Here is a 19,460-nt window from a genome sequence, read left to right as displayed (position 1 = left end):
CCTTGTGGCTGATGAATCAAAAGATTTAAGATAGAACAACAATCTGGTGATATCTACGTCTGATAAAGGTGGTACTATTATAGTGCAAAACAGAGATGATTATGTCAAGGAGGCTATGGGGCCTAGTTATCAAGCCGTCAACCTCAAATACGCTGGAATTCCGCAGCGTATTTGTGGCGAGGCTGATTCGCCTTAGTTATCAAAGGCTAGAGACCGGCAAAAGTAGAATTTTGTGACGTAAACTTCGATCCGCCGGACTCAGTCCGACACAGATCGATTCTTACGTCACTCCAGATGTTCCGCACACAAGTGCGGCACAATCTGACTACTTTTGCTAGTTATCAAAAAACTAGCAGGTACGCACTGCACTTTTACGGCCCAGCGTACCTGGTTTTCAATCCGCCACCCTGGAGGCGGCGGATCCCATAGGAATCAATGGGAGTCTGACCATAGCGAAAGTAGAAGTTCGCTGCTGCCAGACATCCCATTGATTCCTATGGGAGCTGTCTACACCTAACACCCTAACATGTACCCCGAGTCTAAACACCCCTAATCTGTCCCCCCTACACCGCCGCAACTAAATAAAGTTATTACCCCCTAAACCGCCGCTCCCAGAGCCCACCGCAAGCTACTCTATACATATTAACCCCTAAACCGCCGCTCCCGTAGCCCACCGCAACTATAATAAATGTATTAACCCCTAACTCACCGCTCCCGGAGCCCACCGCCACCTACATTATACCTAGTAACCCCTATCCTGCCCCCCTATACCACCGCCCTCTATAATAACGTTATTAACCCCTATCCTGCTGATCCCACACCTCGCCGCAAATAAATAGTTTAACCCCTAAACCGCCGCTCCCTGAACCCGCCGCAACCTATATTAAATTTATTAACCCCTATCCTGCCCCCCCTACACCGTCGCCACCTATAATAAATTTATTAACCCCTATCCTGCCCCCCACTACACCACCGCCACTGTAATAAATTTATTAACCCCTAAACCTAAGTCTAACACTAACCCTAAAACCCCCCTAACTTAAATATTAATTAAATAAATCTAAATAATATTTCTATTATGAACTAAATTAATCCTGTTTAAAACTAAATACTTACCTGTAAAATAAACCCTAATATAGCTACAATATAAATAATAATTATATTGTAGCTATCTTAGGATTTATATTTATTTTACAGGTAACTTTGTATTTATTTTAGCTAGTTAGAATAGTTATTAAATAGTTATTAACTATTTAATAACTACCTAGCTAAAAGAAATACAAAATTACCTGTAAAATAAATCCTAACCTAAGTTACAATTAAACCTAACACTACACTATCATTACATTAATTAAATAAATTAACTACAAATAACTAGAATTAAATACAATTACATAAACTAACTAAAGTACAAAAAATAAAAAAGCTAAGTTACAAAAAATAAAAAAAATAAGTTACAAACATTTTAAAAATATTACAACAATTTTAAGCTACTTACACCTAATCTAAGCCTCCTAATAAAATAACAAAGCCCCCCAAAATAAAAAAATGCCCTACCCTATTCTAAATTAAAAAAGTTCAAAGCTCTTTTACCTTACCAGCCCTTAAAAGGACCTTTTGTGGGGCATGCCCCAAATAATTCAGCTCTTTTGCCTGTAAAAGAAAAATACAACCCCCCCCCCCAACATTAAAACCCACCACCCACATACCCCTAATCTAACCCAAACCCCCTTAATATTTTAAAATGTTTGTAACTTATTTTTTTTATTTTTTGTAACTTAGCTTTTTTTATTTTTTGTACTTTAGTTAGTTTATGTAATTGTATTTATTGTAGTTATTTGTAGTTAATTTATTTAATTTATTTAATGATAGTGTAGTGTTAGGTTTAATTGTAACTTAGGTTAGGATTTATTTTACAGGTAATTTTGTATTTCTTTTAGCTAGGTAGTTATTAAATAGTTAATAACTATTTAATAACTATTCTAACTAGCTAAAATAAATACAAATTTACCTGTAAAATAAAAATAAATCCTAAGATAGCTACAATATAATTATTATTTATATTGTAGCTATATTAGGGTTTATTTTAAAGGTAAGTATTTAGTTTTAAACAGGATTAATTTAGTTCATAATAGAAATATTATTTAGATTTATTTAATTAATATTTAAGTTAGGGGGGTGTTAGGGTTAGTGTTAGACTTAGGTTTAGGGGTTAATAAATTTATTACAGTGGCGGCGGTGTAGTGGGGGGCAGGATAGGGGTTAATAAATTTATTATAGGTGGCGACGGTGTAGGGGGGCAGATTAGGGGTTAATAAATGTAATATAGGTGGCGGCAGGGTCCGGGAGCGGCGGTTTAGGGGTTAAACTATTTATTTAGTTGCTGCGAGGTGCGGGATCAGCAGGATAGGGGTTAATAACTTTATTATAGAGGGCGACGGTATAGGGGGGGGCAGGATAGGGGTTAATAGGTATAATGTAGGTGGCAGCGGTGTCCGGGAGCGGCGGTTTAGGGGTTAATACATTTATCAGAGTTGCGGCAGGGTCTAGGAGCGGCGGTTTAGGGGTTAATAACTTTATTTAGTTGCGGGGGGCTCCGGGGGCGCCGGTATAGGGGGTAGAACAGTGTAGTTTAGTGTGAGTGCTTAGTGACAGGCTAGCAATAAAGCTGGGAAAAAGCCGAAGAGCAGCGAGATCGGATGAGTGATAACTCTCACAGTCCGCTGCTCATCGCCCCGTACTTGGTGCGCGGCTTTTTGACAGCTTTTTTTGATAACTTAGGCAAAAATTTTCAGGTCCGCGGCGGCGATGTGAGGCGACCTTAGGCGGGCGTATTGGGCCGGCGAAAGCAGGAAAGTTGACACGTTGATAACTACCCCCCTATGAGACAATTGTCAAATCTAGATACCTACCAGAGATTAACATTTAACCCTACTGAGTTGTTTAAAAGAGAACTGTGGACTCTGTTGGATAGAGGTGTCTATTGTGGATTTATAGCTTCATCCCAAGCAGAATGCTTAATAAATGACAGTCCATCAATACCAGTGTTTAAACACCTCCCTAAAATACACAAGTCTCTAAAAAATCCCGGGGAGACCCATAATTTCTACCATAGGCACTATAGGGGTAAATTTAGGAAGATGGGTGGAAGACTTTCTCCAACCTATCGTTAAACAGTTACCGGGCCACCTCAGGGACACTATTGCTTAGGAAATTAGACAGTTATGCATGGTGCAATGATTATCTCTTCCTAACGGTTGACGTGGTATCATTGTACTCATGCATTCCTCATGCAGAAGGTATAAAAGCTTTGAAAGAGATGCTTCATATCTATACTTGTTATGATTCAGCAAGATGGGTGGAAGACTTTCTCCAACCTATCGTTAAACAGTTACCGGGCCACCTCAGGGACACTATTGCTTAGGAAATTAGACAGTTATGCATGGTGCAATGATTATCTCTTCCTAACGGTTGACGTGGTATCATTGTACTCATGCATTCCTCATGCAGAAGGTATAAAAGCTTTGAAAGAGATGCTTCATATCTATACTTGTTATGATTCAGCATTCTTTGAATTTGTGGTGAATTACTTCATCTTTGAGGGTCAATATTATGTGCAGAAGCAGGGTACGGCAATGGGTGCAAAATATGCCCCCTCGTATGAGAATCTGTATCTTGGCTACTTTGAACTTAGTAAGATATTTTCTCATTGTAATCCATTTAGGGAGAAAATCCAATTCTATATTAGATTTATAGATGACCTCCTGGTAATTTTGAAGGGGAGTACTAGTATTGTGCCTTTAAATGTATATAACCTTTGAAAGTGTCTAGACTAATATAATTTAATGTATTCTTTGATTTAGACATGACTGCATCTAAATCTTATTTTCTTCAAACATTACCTATGCATATTTACTATAAGAATAGTGTGTATTACATGCATTCATCAATGATAAGAACAATATTCTAAAATTAAATATGTTAACAATTTAGTTGTTGTTAATCGCTTATGATGGCTATTTAATTTTTATTGAAAGGGACATGCAACCCAAAGTTCATCTTCCATGAATCAGACAGAGTATATTTTTAAAAAAAGCCTACATTTAGCTTTGATAATCACATTTGCTTAATTCTCTTGGTATCCTTAGTTGAAAAACCGATCTACAGAGGCTCATGAGCAGCAAAGCATTACTGGGAGCTATCTGCTTATTTGTGGTTGGCCAACAATGCATAGTTGCAATGGTTAGCCAGATCTCTTCAGATACTTCGCAGTGTTGCATAGCTGCTCCTTAAAAAAAAACACACAATGAGGCCTATTTATCATAGGTCTTGCGGACCTGATCCGACAGTGTGGATCAGGTCAGCAAGACCTCGCTGAATGCGGAGAGCAATATGCTCTCTGTATTCATCATATGCTCTATGATACATGCTCTATTTGATTTATGTGAAATAATTACAATAATTATTTTTTAAAACGTCCCTTTAATTTATAAAAGTAACCTATATTTTAAATACAAATAATGCATTACACCATTAGTGAAATATAGCATGGTAAACGTATCTTTCAACACGAGATTCACATTTCTGAAATGTAAAATATAACTTCACATACTGTCACTTAGCACACAATCGATGTGCATTGTTGGGATTGTAAATAAATTAAAAAAGAAGCACTATCAATACTTGACAATGAGTCACAATATTTATTTAATAACAAAGGAATACATACAATATTAACATTCGGTATTAGAATAAATGATCAACAGAGTTAAAAATAAATTGAACAATGTTACACATCTATTGATCAATATTAAACTTTGAATTGTTTCAATAAACATTTACTAATGTCACTGGATAATATTTACTTTTGGAATAGTAAATAAAATATGCTTCAACAGTCAAATGTAAACAAAATTGCTTAATAGTTAACGGATGCAGTATATTATTTATGCGTCCCATACACATTATATTCTCATAAATTCTAAAGAAAAAGTCTACATGCCAAATGTAGTCATAGCACCCCTAGGAGGTGTGCATGTAAGTTACAAAGATATGAATCCATGAACCATTAAGTAACGGCCAATAAGAGTTCATCACACAAACATTACTGGAGTCAGTATGGCCTCACAGACATGCTAACAAAATTACATTATTTTATCCAATGAGATGCACAAATACCATGTCCCATGGTGTATCTCATGTTTACTTCCCCATATTAAAATCCATTACACTTAGCCATTTTTGTCAGTTCTCTAAAGTCTGTTTTGCAACATGGTGCTTCCCAGGTTCACCAGAGAGAAAAGTGCGAAACACTGGTCTACGCGGTCGAGGATTTTTATCTGCACCTTTATGGAGCTCAGAGGAGGTTGACGACTCAAATAGGTGTCCTGGTAGCAAGCGGGGCAGAGGCTGAACAAGGTAAAGATCAGACTTCATATAATATTTTAATATTTGAGTATATATTTAAGAAATGTGTATACAGTCATATTTTCTAAATATCTCGAATTTACAACAAATGTTAACTAGGATAATATACATATGAATTTAGATTTGTCAAACAGCATACAGGGATAATGATATTTATTGCACAATCACAATTATTCTTCACAGAGATAAAATGGAAGTGCGCATCCGTAAACTCCCTATCCTCTGACATTTTATCAATTGAATATCGATTACTGCATAACTTGTAAAGATCCAGCCCCATTCCAGCCCTGCCTCAGCAGGATGATGGTAAGTCCATTTACTCGTTCATACATCATTAAAGGTATATTACCAAAATATTTGATGATCATGATTATGATCGAGCTTTCAATTTAAATAAACCTTATAATGTACTCCTCTAATTATATATATTTATTTTAGTAGTTTAATTGTAAAATATCAAAGCTTATTAGTCTACACTTTTGTGCTTCAGAACATTGATAGCACAGGGTCATTGTTGGCTAAATTTAGACAACAATAATCAACCGATACACAGGTGATAAGCATAAAATGTTCCGTGTACTATGCTTTTGTATGTTTAAATGTTAATCCGAGTAAATGATATATTTACTTAAAATTGCATGCTCTATCTGAATTATGAAATTAAATAATTTGGTTCAGTATCTCTTTAATACAACATTTATGTGTGTACTTGAGCACCAGTAACACATGTTTAAAATATTAGATTTTAACGTGTACACAATATATTATGTTTTACAGATGGTGATGTTATATGTGTTACGGAGGAGAATGTTGTTCCCTTGGGGTTTGATGGTACATCAAAAATATATATTCCAACATGTATAAAACGTTTATTTTAGTGAAATTAGATTTTTAGATAACCATACAGTCCACACCTTGGTCCTGTTGTTAACCTCTTAACGACATACGTCGTACAGGGTACGTCTTGCACAAACTGGTCTTTAAAGACCAGCGATGTACCCTGTACGACGTTGGGGTTGAAAGGGGCTGTAAGCGATCCTGATCGCTTCCAGACACTTTCCGGTTATTGCAGTGATGCTTCGATATCGAGGCATCACTGCAATAACATTTTTCCCCATCCGATGCAGAGAGAGCCACTCTGTGGCCCTCTCTGCACCGGACATCGATGGCCGCAATCGTTGGTGGGTGGGAGCCGACGTGGGAGGCGGGTGGGCGGCCATCGATGGCTTGCTGAGTGCAGAGGTGGGCGGGGTAGCTGGGGGGCGTGCGCGAACGCGCGCGTGTGCATGGGGGAGGCGGGCGGGCGCATGCACGGGGAGGGAGCGGGTGGGAACCATTAGACTATAAAACAGTTTGTTTACATTTAGAGGGAGAGAGGGGGAATAAAATTTGTATTATAAATAATCAAAGTGATCTGGGAGAGGGTGGGGGTTTAGTCTTTGAGGGGGGGGAGCTACACTACAGAAAAGTGGGGGGAAAAATGAAAAAAAAATTTTTTTTATAAAAAATACAAAACAATAATGTAGAAGGGGAGGGTTAGAGAGCTGTTTGGGGGGGACCAGGGAGGTTTGGGGCTAATGGGGATCCTATACCGCAGCATATGTAAATATGCTAAAAAAAAAATACCTTTTATTTTAGTACTGGCAGACTTTCTGCCAGTACTTAAGATAGCGGGGACAATTGTGGGGTGGGGGAGGGAAGAGAGCTGTTTGGGAGGGATCAGGGGGTCTGATGTTTCAGATGGGAGGCTGATCTCTACACTAACACTAAAATTAACCCTGCAAGCTCCCTGCAAGATCCCTAATTAACCCCTTCACTGCTAGACATAATACACGTGTGATGTGCAGCAGCATTTAGCAGCCTTCTAATTACCAAAAAGCATCGCCAAAGCCATATATGTCTGCTATTTCTGAACAAAGGGGATCCCAGAGAAGCATTTACAACAATTTGTGCCATAATTGCACAAGCTGTTTGTTAATAATTTCAGTGAGAAACCTAACATTGCGAAAAATGTTGTTTTTTTAAATTTTATCGCATTTGGCGGTGAAATGGTGGCATTAAATATACCAAAATGGGCCTAGATCAATACTTTGGGTTATCTACTACACTACTGAACAAAGGGGATCCCAGAGAAGCATTTACAACCATTTATGCCATAATTGTATAAGTTGTTTGTAAATAATGTCTGTGAGAAACCTAAAGTTTGTGAAAATATTTGTGAAAAAGTGAACTATTGTTTTTTATTTGATCGCATTTGGCGGTGAAATGGTGGCATGAAATATACAAAAATAGGCCTAGAACAATACTTTGGGATGTCTTCTAAAAACAAATATATACATGTCAAGGGATATTCAGGTATTCCTGACAGATATCAGTGTTCCAATGTAACTAGCGCTCATTTTGAAAAAAAAGTGGTTTTGAAATAGCAAAGTGCTACTTGTATTTATTGCTCTATAACTTGCAAAAAAAGCAAAGAACATGTAAACATTGGGTATTTCTAAAATCAGGACAAAATTTAGAAACTATTAAGCATGGTTGTTTTTTGGTGGTTGTAGATGTGTAACAGATTTTGGGGGTCAAAGTTAGAAAAAGTGTTTTTTTCCATTTTTTCCTCATATTTTAGAATATTATTAATAATAAATTATAAGATATGATGAAAATAATGGTATAAATATAAATAAAGTCCATTTAGTGGCGAGAAAAACGGTATATAATATGTGTGGGTACAGTGAATGAGTAAGAGGAAAATTACAGCTAAACACAAACACAGCAGAAATGTAAAAATAGCCCTGGTCCTTAAGGGAAAGAGATTTAAAAATGGCCTTGTCCTTAAGGGGTTAAATATTATCATATTAAGTTTCAAATACACTACTGTCCCTCTTTCTATATCATGCAGAAGGAACATAGAAATTATGAATCAAGTTTTTTTATTTAGGTATAAATTGACATGGATGGCAAGCACAACCCACTGATGACATCATGATGTCACATGCATATTGCATCCAATCCCACAATAATCATATTATAATTGTACAGACTGTCATTGCTATTCATCTGAGTGCCTAGATGCAGACCAGCTCATGGTGTCATCAGTGATCTGAGCTTATCAGCCTTTTCTAAGTATACATAAAACATAATCATGTTTAAATTCCTTTGATTAATTTCATGGTGCATGATCTGTAAAGGGTGCATGAGTATGTTTGCATATTCATCTAAGGTTTGATTTTAACATGATTTATGTGTAGACTGTCCATTTCACGAAGACAAACATTAATATTTCTTAAACATAAAATGATCCAGTCTGAATGTGTCTATTAATATTGGGATGACATACATTTAATCCTAATGTAAAATAGCTATTCAAAATAAATACTTTTAAAATGTCAGATAGCATTCTATTCTTAATATTTAATATGAAAGGTACTATCTACTATGTAAATGTTTTGAATATTAAATGATTGATCCATCAAGGTTTAAATAAATTGTATTTAACATTACCAGGGCAATCATGTTAATATATTTTGTCATCAGTCATTACTTTGTTTCAAAGTCTATGTAGAGTGTCCATTTATTTTTGGTCACATGACACACTTCCATAGTATTAAATTAGTGGACTTTCATAAGTCAATCCACGGGCATGTGTCTAAAATTACTGTGTTGTGCACATTAAATAACGCACTCTAGATGTGATCCAATGACAAGTACATCACATAAGAGACAGACCTCTATGGCTCTTCAATAAAAAATGCATCCATGTGTACTGATATATATTATGAAAAAGATAAATGTAATATTGTAAAATCATAAAGATGACACCATTATGGGGACATTGCAACATATGCTTTTTCAAGTTTCAAGGATCAATTTAAAAAAAATCGAAATTAGACTTGCTTCAAATCAATTAAGACATTTAAACATAGTCATTATTGTGACTTTGTCTATTTTTTATCAAAATAAATAATTACATATTTCAAATGATGATGAATATTAAATTGAAATGTAAATAATATATTTGTATATAATATATTTATCAAAATATTTTTTTTATATATTTCAGATGGACGATCCACTTCTGGGCATCACCCTGCTACACCTCCCCAACCTCCCCCCACTGCCCCCACTTGCCGCTCTTCCCGTCATTCCCACCCTGCACCTACCAAAGCTGTCCCACCTGCCCTTCGCCGCTCCACCCCGTCATTGCCTTCCTGCTTTTACCCAACCTCAGCCACCTGCTCCTGCCCATCCGCCCCATCATGCCCCTGCCCCACCATCCTCATCTGGCCCTGACCCACCTGTGCAGGCCCCACTTTCCTCACCTAGGCCTGCCCCACCGGTCCAGGCCCCACCTTCCTCGCCTGGCCCTGCTCCACCTTGTCCCATCCATCCTCCCCACCAACCCATTTTCCCTGATCCTCACCTTCCTCAGCCTGGGTATCCTGTTCTCCTTCCCAGCCACAGATGTAAGTATCATTCAAAATAAAGATTAGATCAAACATTCTTAAAGGGACATTATACTGATCTAATTCTACAGAAATGTAATTTTAATCGAAAACTTTATTTTAAAATATTTTATTTTGGATATGAATGTAAATGTTTCATATTTACATTATTTTAAATTAACATGAACATGTTTTTTTAAGAAAATGATATTGTCTAAATTTTGCATATCAATTATGTAAATATGCATTTGTTTGGCTTTTTATTTAATCACAGCCCCTTTCCCTGTGTGTCATAAACTAAAGAAATAATGATTTCTCTATAAAGTTATTATTTTATTTTATCTAAATGGTTTAGCTATGAAGAGCATATTTAATGTGTATTCTACATAGTATATTTTCTTATAATGATGATTTTTATTTAAATTAGTACAATGTCCCATTGCTATATTTTAATTCTGTTCTTTCATTTATATTAATTTTAAAATAATTATTTTTATATATGTTGTGACTCAGCATGGTTGATGCTAGAGTCTCTAGCTAGATTGGAGGGCACCATGCTGAGTTGCCATCAGCGGTTGGGAGCGATGCAGGATTCCATGGTTTTGCAGCTAAAGCTTTATCGCCTTATGCTAACTCGCATGAGCCATATAGAGGCAAGACTGCAAGCTGCAGCTGCAGAATCTCAGGCCAAGGAAAGTAACGAGGATGCCCCAGAAAGTGGAGAGTCTGGAGATGCCCCAAGGGAGCAGGAATCACTCCACTGTCCATATTATTTTTGTGTTTTAGTTGTTGCCTGTTGGCCTTTGTTTGCCCTTGTCAACTCCCTCCAAGGACTGTGATGCATTATGTCACCTTGTTAGATGGCTCCAAAGGGGCTGTGTTGGCGTTTGTTTGCCCTTGTAAACTCCCTCCAAGGACTGTGATGCACTATGTCACCTTGTCAGATGGCTCCAGAGGGGCTGTGTTGGACTTTGTTTGCCCTTGTCAACTCCCTCCAAGGACTGTGATGCATTATGTTACCTTGTTAGATGGCTCCAAAGGGGCTGTGTTGGCTTTTGTTTGCCCTTGTCAACTCCCTCCAAGGACTGTGATGCACTATGTCACCTTGTCAGATGGCTCCAAAGGGGACTGTGTTATCAATCTGACTTATTTGTCCTCTTATATTATTGAATTATGTTTTATGATCTTCAGAAATCATATTTATCCTAATAAAATAAATATTTTATTTTTAATTTTAGATTTGTTATTTTTTTATTAATGTCATTTCTAATAAAAGTAATTTGTTGTGAATAATTCTTAAGTGATGCTGACAACAATAATTTATTTATGGATATGCATTTATAAGATATATTTTTATATATTATTTCTTTTTTAATCAACATATATAATATATTTAAACCAGACTATAATCTGGATGTTGACAGCACATATATTCCAATTCTCATGAAATTTTATTTTAGTATTAGAACATACAAAATCACTATGTGTAATGCACACATTTTAGATGAATAATCTATTTCTATGATGTTTTTTTTATTTTTAATTATCAAACAATATATTGCTATAGGTTACATATAATGTATAAACAATACACATTTTCGTGATGTATATAGTAGCATTATTTCTATCTTAAACCTTGATGCTTCATAAATATTTCATAATCTTACTATTCAAATTAAATATATATTTATTAACAACAATGGATTGTATTTCACATATCACATTTTCACATTATTATGTAATCCAGGGTTACATTATGTGAAAATGTGCGTTACATAGAACAAAAACGCTTGCTATTTAACAATATAGCACATGCTAGTTTTTAAAATAGAAATACAATTGTTATTGACATGGCAAACTGTTAAATTCCGTAATTTGATTGGATTCCATTGTTCCGCGATACTGGATGTGCCATGTTGTGTAAGACGTCACATGCAAATGGTTAAATTCCGTAATTTGATTTGATCATGTTGTTCCACAATATTGGATGCGCCATGTTGCATAAGACGCAGTGGCGTATTTAGTTTTTGTGCTGCCCTAGGCACTCAAAATTCTTCTGTCCCCCCCAAAGGTTTTAGGCCTGTTTTCCCCTAATATGTGTTTGGGGTACAGTTGTTTTTTTTCTCATAACAATTCAAAAGAAAATAGGCTAGAAAAACCCTTTGAATACAGGTGGGTTGAATTGCATGCATCTAATACCATTTTCTCCTTAAGAGAAAGGAGAGAAAAGAGGGTGGGGGAGAAAAGGGAGGGAAAGGAAAGAAGGGAGGGAGAGAGAGAAGAGAAAAGTGGGGAGGGAGAGGAGAAAAGGGGGGAGGGAAAGAAGGGAGTGAAAGAAGGGAGCAAGGGATTGAGTTGAGGGAGGAAGGGAGTTGAGGAAGGGAGGGAGAAAGGGAAAGAAGGGAGAGAGAGGAAGGGAGGGAAAGAAGAATACACTTTGAAACAATCACTGCCCTTCACATGCAACAACATACAGTAATTACCATCATTCAAGTAATAAAAACTGTTTAAGTGTCCGCTTAATATTTACTCCATGGGTTCATGAATGCAGAGAAAGCTATCAGTAGCTAACATACATTAGCGCTGAGAGTTTATGATTAGACATCACATGAATGCAGAGAAAGCTATTAGTAGCTAACATACATTAGCACTGAGAGTTTATGATTAGACATCACATGAATGCAGAGAAAGCTATTAGTAGATAACATACATTAGCACTGAGAGTTTATGATTAGACATCACATGAATGCAGAGAAAGCTAGCTATTAGTAGCTAACATACATTAGCACTGAGAGTTTATGATTAGACATCACATGAATGCAGAGAAAGCTAGCTATTAGTAGCTAACATACATTAGCACTGAGAGTTTATGATTAGACATCACAAACTGATCTAAGCAGTGCACAGACGCATCCAGTCTGTTAGCTGCTAAGACCTGCAATAAGCACTGTGCTCCCAGACCCACCACAGCTGACAAGGGGAGGCAGGCATATCAGCACAAGGTCTTCTCCTCCAGCCTCACCTTGTAAGCATATCCCTGGGCAAGCTTCTCACCAAGAACGCTTCCCCTGCAAAAATGCCGGCGGCTCTAAATGAAGCAACGGTTTAAAGGAGCACTGCCTGTGAAGAGCGACCTTAATCAGGGCACGTCTCTTGTCTTCTCTGTAAAAGCCTGCACTTTATCGCTCACTGTACTGTGTGCCCCTCCCAAATCTGCTGCCCTAGGCACCGGCCTTGTTGGCCTAGGCCATAATACGCCCCTGGTAAGACATCACATGCAAACGGATAAATTCCGTAATTTGATTGGACAACATTGTTACACGATATTGGATGCGCCATGAGAACACAAGTTTAAAACCATGATTTTCTGAGTTTATAGATTGTGTACATCTTTGACATTGTTGTAACATAGATAAGAAAAGATCTAAAATATTTCGATTGATGACTGTCTCATGGAAGAAACGAATGAAGTCAATGGCCTCTAGTTATCAACGTGTCTACTTACCTGCCATCGCCGGCCCCAATAAGCACTACGCACACCTAAGCTCACCTACCATCGCCGCCACAGACCTGAATAATCTCGCCAAAGTTATCAACAAAGTTGTAAAAAAGCCGTGCACCAAGTACGGGGTGATGAGCAGCGGACTGTGATAGTTATCACTCATCCGATCTCACTGCTCTTCGGCTTTTTTCCATCTTAATTGCTAGCCTGTCACTAAGCACTCACACTAAACTACACTGTTCTACCCCCTATACCGCCGCCCCTGGAGCCTCCCGCAACTATAATAAATGTATTAACCCCTAAACCGCCGCTCCCGGAGCCCACCGCCACCTACATCATACAAGTAACCCCTATCCTGCCCCCCCTATACCGCCGCCACCTATAATAAATGTATTAACCCCTATCCTGCCGATCCCAGACCCCGCCGCAACTAAATAAATTGTTTAACCCCTAAACCACCGCTCCCGGACCCCGCCGCCACCTATATTAAACTTATTAACCCCTAATCTGCCCCCCCTACACCGTCGCCACCTATAATAAATTTATTAACCCCTATACTGCCCCCCCATACCGCCGCAACCTATAATAAACTTATTAACCCCTAAACCTAAGTCTAACCCTAACCCTAACATCCCCCTAACTTAAATATTAATTAAATACCTGTACATCTAAATATTATAACTCTTATTAACTAAATTAATCCTATTTAAAACTAAATACTTACCTGTAAAATAAACCCTAAGATAGCTACAATGTAATTAATAATTACATTGTAGCTATTTTAGGATTTAAATTTATTTTACAGGTAACTTTGTATTTATTTTAGCTAGTTAGAATAGTTATTAAATAGTTATTAACTATTTAATAACTCCCTAGCTAAAGGAAATACAAAATGACCTGTAAAATAAATCCTAACCTAATTTACAATTAAACCTAACACTACACTATCATTAAATTAATTAAATAAATTACCTACAAATAACTACAATTAAATACAATTAAATAAACTAACAAAAGTACAAAAAATAAAAAAAAAAGTTAAAAAAAAAATAAATAAGTTACAAACATTTAAAAAATATTACAACAATTTTAAGCTACTTACACCTAATCTAAGCCCCCTAATAAAATAACAAAGCCCCCCAAAATAAAAAATGCCCTAGCCTATTCTACATTAAAAAGTTAACAGCTCTATTACCTTACCAGCCCTTAAAAGGGCCTGTAAAAATAAAATAAAACCCCAACATTAAAACCCACCACCCACATACCCCTACTCTAACCCAAATCCCCCTTAAATAAACCTAACACTACCCCCCTGAAGATCATCCTACCTTTAGCGGTCTTCAGCCAGCTGACCACCGATGGAACAGAAGAAGACATCCGGAGCGGCAGAAGTCATCATCCAAGGGGTGCTGAAGAAGTCTTCCATCCGATTGAAGTCATCATCCAGGCGATGCCAATCAGATTAATCTCGCATTCTATTGGCATTCTATTGGCTGATCGGAACAGCCAATAGAATGCTAGCTCAATCTGATTAGCTGATTGGATCAGCCAATCCGATTGAACTTCAATCTGATTGGCTGATTTAATCAGCCAATCAGATTTTTCCTACCTTAATTCCGATTGGCTGATAGAATCCTATCAGCCAATCGGAATTCGAGGGACGCCATCTTGGATGATGTCACTTAAAGGAACCGTCATTCGTCGTTCAGTCGTCGGTGGAAGAAGATGGCTCCGCGTCGGCTCGTCTGAAGATGGCTCCGCTCCGGATGGATGAAGATTGAAGACGCCGCCTGGATGATGACTTCAATCGGATGGAAGACTTCTTCAGCGCCGCCTGGATGTTGACTTCAATCGGATGGAAGACTTCTTCAGCGCCCCTTGGATGATGACTTCTGCCGCTCTGGATGTCTTCATCTGTTCCATCGGTGGTCGGCTGGCTGAAGACGGCTAAAGGTAGGATGATCTTCAGGGGGGTAGTGTTAGGTTTATTTAAATGAAATAATTGTTATTATTATTACTCACACTCCTCCAAATATAACACCAGGTAAGATACATATATCTAGATATGAAATAAACATCAAACCTCAAAGTACCGACATTGTAATTTATAATAAATTGTCCCACTAGAGTGGCTTTGGTATCAAAAAAGTCCATGGAGTATTGAAGTATCCATAGATATTCCTGCTTGGGATATTGTGTTAGGTTTATTTAAGGGGGGTTTGGGTTAGAGTAGGGGTATGTGGGTGGTGGGTTTTAATGTTGGGGGGGTTGTATTTTATTTTTACAGGCAAAAGAGCTGAATTCTTTGGGGCATGCCACACAAAAGGCCCTTTTAAGGGCTGGTAAGGTAATAGAGCTGTTAACTTTTTAATGTAGAATAGGGTAGGGCATTTTTTTATTTTGGGGGGCTTTGTTATTTTATTAGGGGGCTTAGATTAGGTGTAAGTAGCTTAAAATTGTAATATTTTTTAAATGTTTGTAACTTATTTTTTTTATTTTTTGTAATTTATTTTGGCTAGGTAGTTATTAAATAGTTAATAACTATTTAATAACTATTCTAACTAGCTAAAATAAATACAAAGTTACCTGTAAAGTAAATTTAAATCCTAAAATAGCTACAATGTAATTATTAATTACATTGTAGCTATTTTAGGGTTTATTTTACAGGTAAGTATTTAGTTTTAAATAGGAATAATTTATTTAATGATAGTGTAGTGTTAGGTGTAATTGTAAATTAGGTTAGTTTTTATTTTACAGGTAAATTTCTCTTTATTTTAACTAGGTAGCTATTAAATAGTTAATAACTATTTAATAGCTATTGTACCTAGTTAAAATAAATTGAAATTTGCCTGTAAAATAAAAATAAATCCTAAAATAGATACAATATAATTATTATTTATATTGTAGCTATATTAGGGTTTATTTTACAGTTAAGTATTTAGTTTTAAATAGGATTAATTTAGTTAATAAGAGTTATAATATTTAGATGTATTTAATTAATATTTAAGTTAGGGAGGTGTTAGGGTTAGACTTAGGTTTAGGGGTTAATAATTTTATTATAGTTGCGGCGATGTAGGGGGGGGACAGATTAGGGGTGTTTAGACTCGGGGTACATGTTAGGGTGTTAGGTGCAGACAGCTCCCATAGGAATCAATGGGATGTCGGGCAGCAGCGAACATGAACTTTTGCTATGGTCAGACTCCCATTGATTCCTATGGGATCCGCCGCCTCTAGGGCGGCGGATTGAAAACCAGGTACACTGGCCCGGAAAAGTGCCGAGCGTACCTGCTAGTTTTTTTATAACTAGCAAAAGTAGTCAGATTGTGCCGAACTTGTGTGCGGAACCTCTGGAGTGACGTAAGAATCGATCTGTGTCGGACTGAGTCTGGCGGATCGCAGCTTACGTCACTATATTCTACTTTTGCCAGTGTGTAGGGCTTGATAACTAAGGCGAATCACCCTCGCCACAAATACGCTGTGGAATTCCAGCGTATTTGAGGTTGACGGCTTGATAACTAGAGGCCAATGTGTTGTTGATTCTGAATATATTTTGAGGCAAGTGATAATACATGTTCTGCGATGAATATACTCCATCTTGTTTAATATGTTTGTCAACAATATTTTCTCATGAGCACATTTATGTGTTATGTTTAATTGTATATATTTTCATTTCTGAAACATGCGCAATGCACATCTGTATTTGAAGTCAGTTTTCAATATGCATTCACCTATATCATATGAAATATCATGTATATTTTTATTCTGTAACATATAATAAATCATACATACTTTTTAGAGATGTTATGTCCTAATCATTATTATTTAATTAAATGATCAATATTGTGTCAAGTATCAATTCAACATTGTTGTTATCCAAATAATATAGCACTCTGAGCAGGAAATTCAAATGTAACTCGTAAATGAAATACATATCCAAAATAAGTAAAACACTTTAAGATAGCTTAACAAAAGTACACTTTATTTTTCGTATTCAATTTTGTCAACACATCAAAACAAATATGGCAGACAGGCTTTTTCAACAAATCGAATCTTTGTTTTATTTAACAAGCACATGTAAATATACTAATAAGCCATTAAATGAGGATTTGTATATGTTAGCATATTTTCTTGTTTAACCTATGTTGTTTGCATCAACACAGTGATCTGCCATCATGTATAATTGTAATGGTTGTTGGTTTGTATTAGGAGAACACGTTTGGACATCACAAAACCAAATCAATCTAATCAACAGGGACAGCTTGTGATGATGTTGTCTCATCACACTTGTAAAACACACTCGGCAAACAATCTGCCACCATGGACCTGGTCCCATAGAAGCCTATTGAATACAGAGCGTGCTTCACCAGTGTAAGAAGACAACATCATCACATAATTATCCTTTTACACATTAACTTTAAATTAAAATAAAAAATATATTAACAAAATAACTTCTTCCTCCTTCCCTTCTTCCCACAACAGGGAGGCTCTAGAGTGGTCAAAGGCCTCCTCAGTCATGTCCTCTTTAGAGATGGTTGGGGAAGAGGGGGAGGAGGAGTACTGTGAGGGATTGGGTATTGACAAGGCAGAGGAGGAGATGGAGGAGGTAATGGAGGAGGCACAGGATCTGATGGGGCAGGGGCTGCAGGTGAAACAGGAGCTGATGGTCCAGGCTCTTGTGGTCTTACCATTTCTGGAAAGGATCTGCTGGCCACCTCCCGAAGGACCTGAAATATGTTATTTAGAACATCTAACATGTTTCTTTGTCCTTCTATCAGGGTTTTCACTGCATTGTTCATAAACTGTGTTTGTCTCTCTTGTGCCCTCCGGGAGTCCTGCATATCTTTTTGGAAGACCTGCATCAGCTCCACCTCGGACAGTGTGGGGGGGTATGTTTTCTGCAGGGGGAGCTTCTGCACGAGGAGCTGCTGCACAGGGAGCTTCTGCATGGGGAGCTTCTGCACGGGGAGCTTCTGCATGGGGAGCTGCTGCAGGGGGATCCTCCTGTTCTCTCCGAGGTGGCGTGTCACCTTCTGCACCACACTCATGCCTGGGTGGAGGAGGAGCAGCATCATGTTCCTCATGTGAGGATGACCTTTGTGGAATCTGCTGTATTTCCTCCTCACCGGCCTCAGACCCTGTATATTTTTAAATTAAACAAATAAGAGCTATTAGCACAGTTACAAATAAAGATGTAAATGTTATAGTTTAAAATGTATTAATGAGGCTGCCTTAGTAATTCAATTTTATCCAAAATAAATCAATACGATTTACATATTTGAAAACCCGTCTTTCGGATATCTAGATGGTCAATATTAATTTATTTTTGTGTGCATCTTAAATATGTTTAAATGCACACATAATCTGGAGACTAGATTCTAATGTAATAGCTTTTCTTCAAATAAAACTTTCTCAAGGTAATTCTGAATTTGTTTTCTGAATGATGTTAGAAAATGCGAAATTGTGATTGTCATATCCATAATTTATTTTGAGTGTAAATGAGTTATGAGGTGTATGAATGCGCATGTCCATACAGCTCGCTTTTTCAATTCCGGTAGCAGTGCTGTATGGATTTCAAGTCCCTCCTGAAGTTCCCTACTGCATTGACAGCATCCCTTTTCTCCTCTCACAACCTTTAATTCACTGCAGAGGTGGTATTCTGTGCCTTCAGCCTCGTAGCCCTCTTCATATAGGCCATTATAAGGGTCTCCTTCTCCTCCATGGCATACCCCTCCTCCGTCTGCCTGGGTCTCCTATGTGATGTGAACCTCTGTTCTCTGGACTGTATTGCGCCCTGTCTGCGCTCCTGCCTTGCCCCACTGGGCCCAGCCACTTGTTCGTCTTCAACAAGGTGGCTTAACCCACCCACCCTGACCTCTCCCCCTTCCTCTCTAATTCCTCTCCCCCTTCATCTCCCACTCTCGTCCCTAATCTCCTCCCTAATCTCATCCCTACTCCCCCCCCCCCCCCCCGTCGCCATACTTTTTCAGAATGTAAAAAATAGCACAAATGAAAGGGGGTCAAAATAAAGAAATAAACCAAATAGTGCTCAAAGTGTGAATGGGTTTTAGAAAAAAGGGTAAGGGGTAGAACCA

This window comes from Bombina bombina, chromosome 3, assembly GCF_027579735.1.
Source record: "Bombina bombina isolate aBomBom1 chromosome 3, aBomBom1.pri, whole genome shotgun sequence".
NCBI lineage: Eukaryota > Metazoa > Chordata > Amphibia > Anura > Bombinatoridae > Bombina > Bombina bombina.
Note: the sequence above shows the minus strand (reverse complement) of the source record.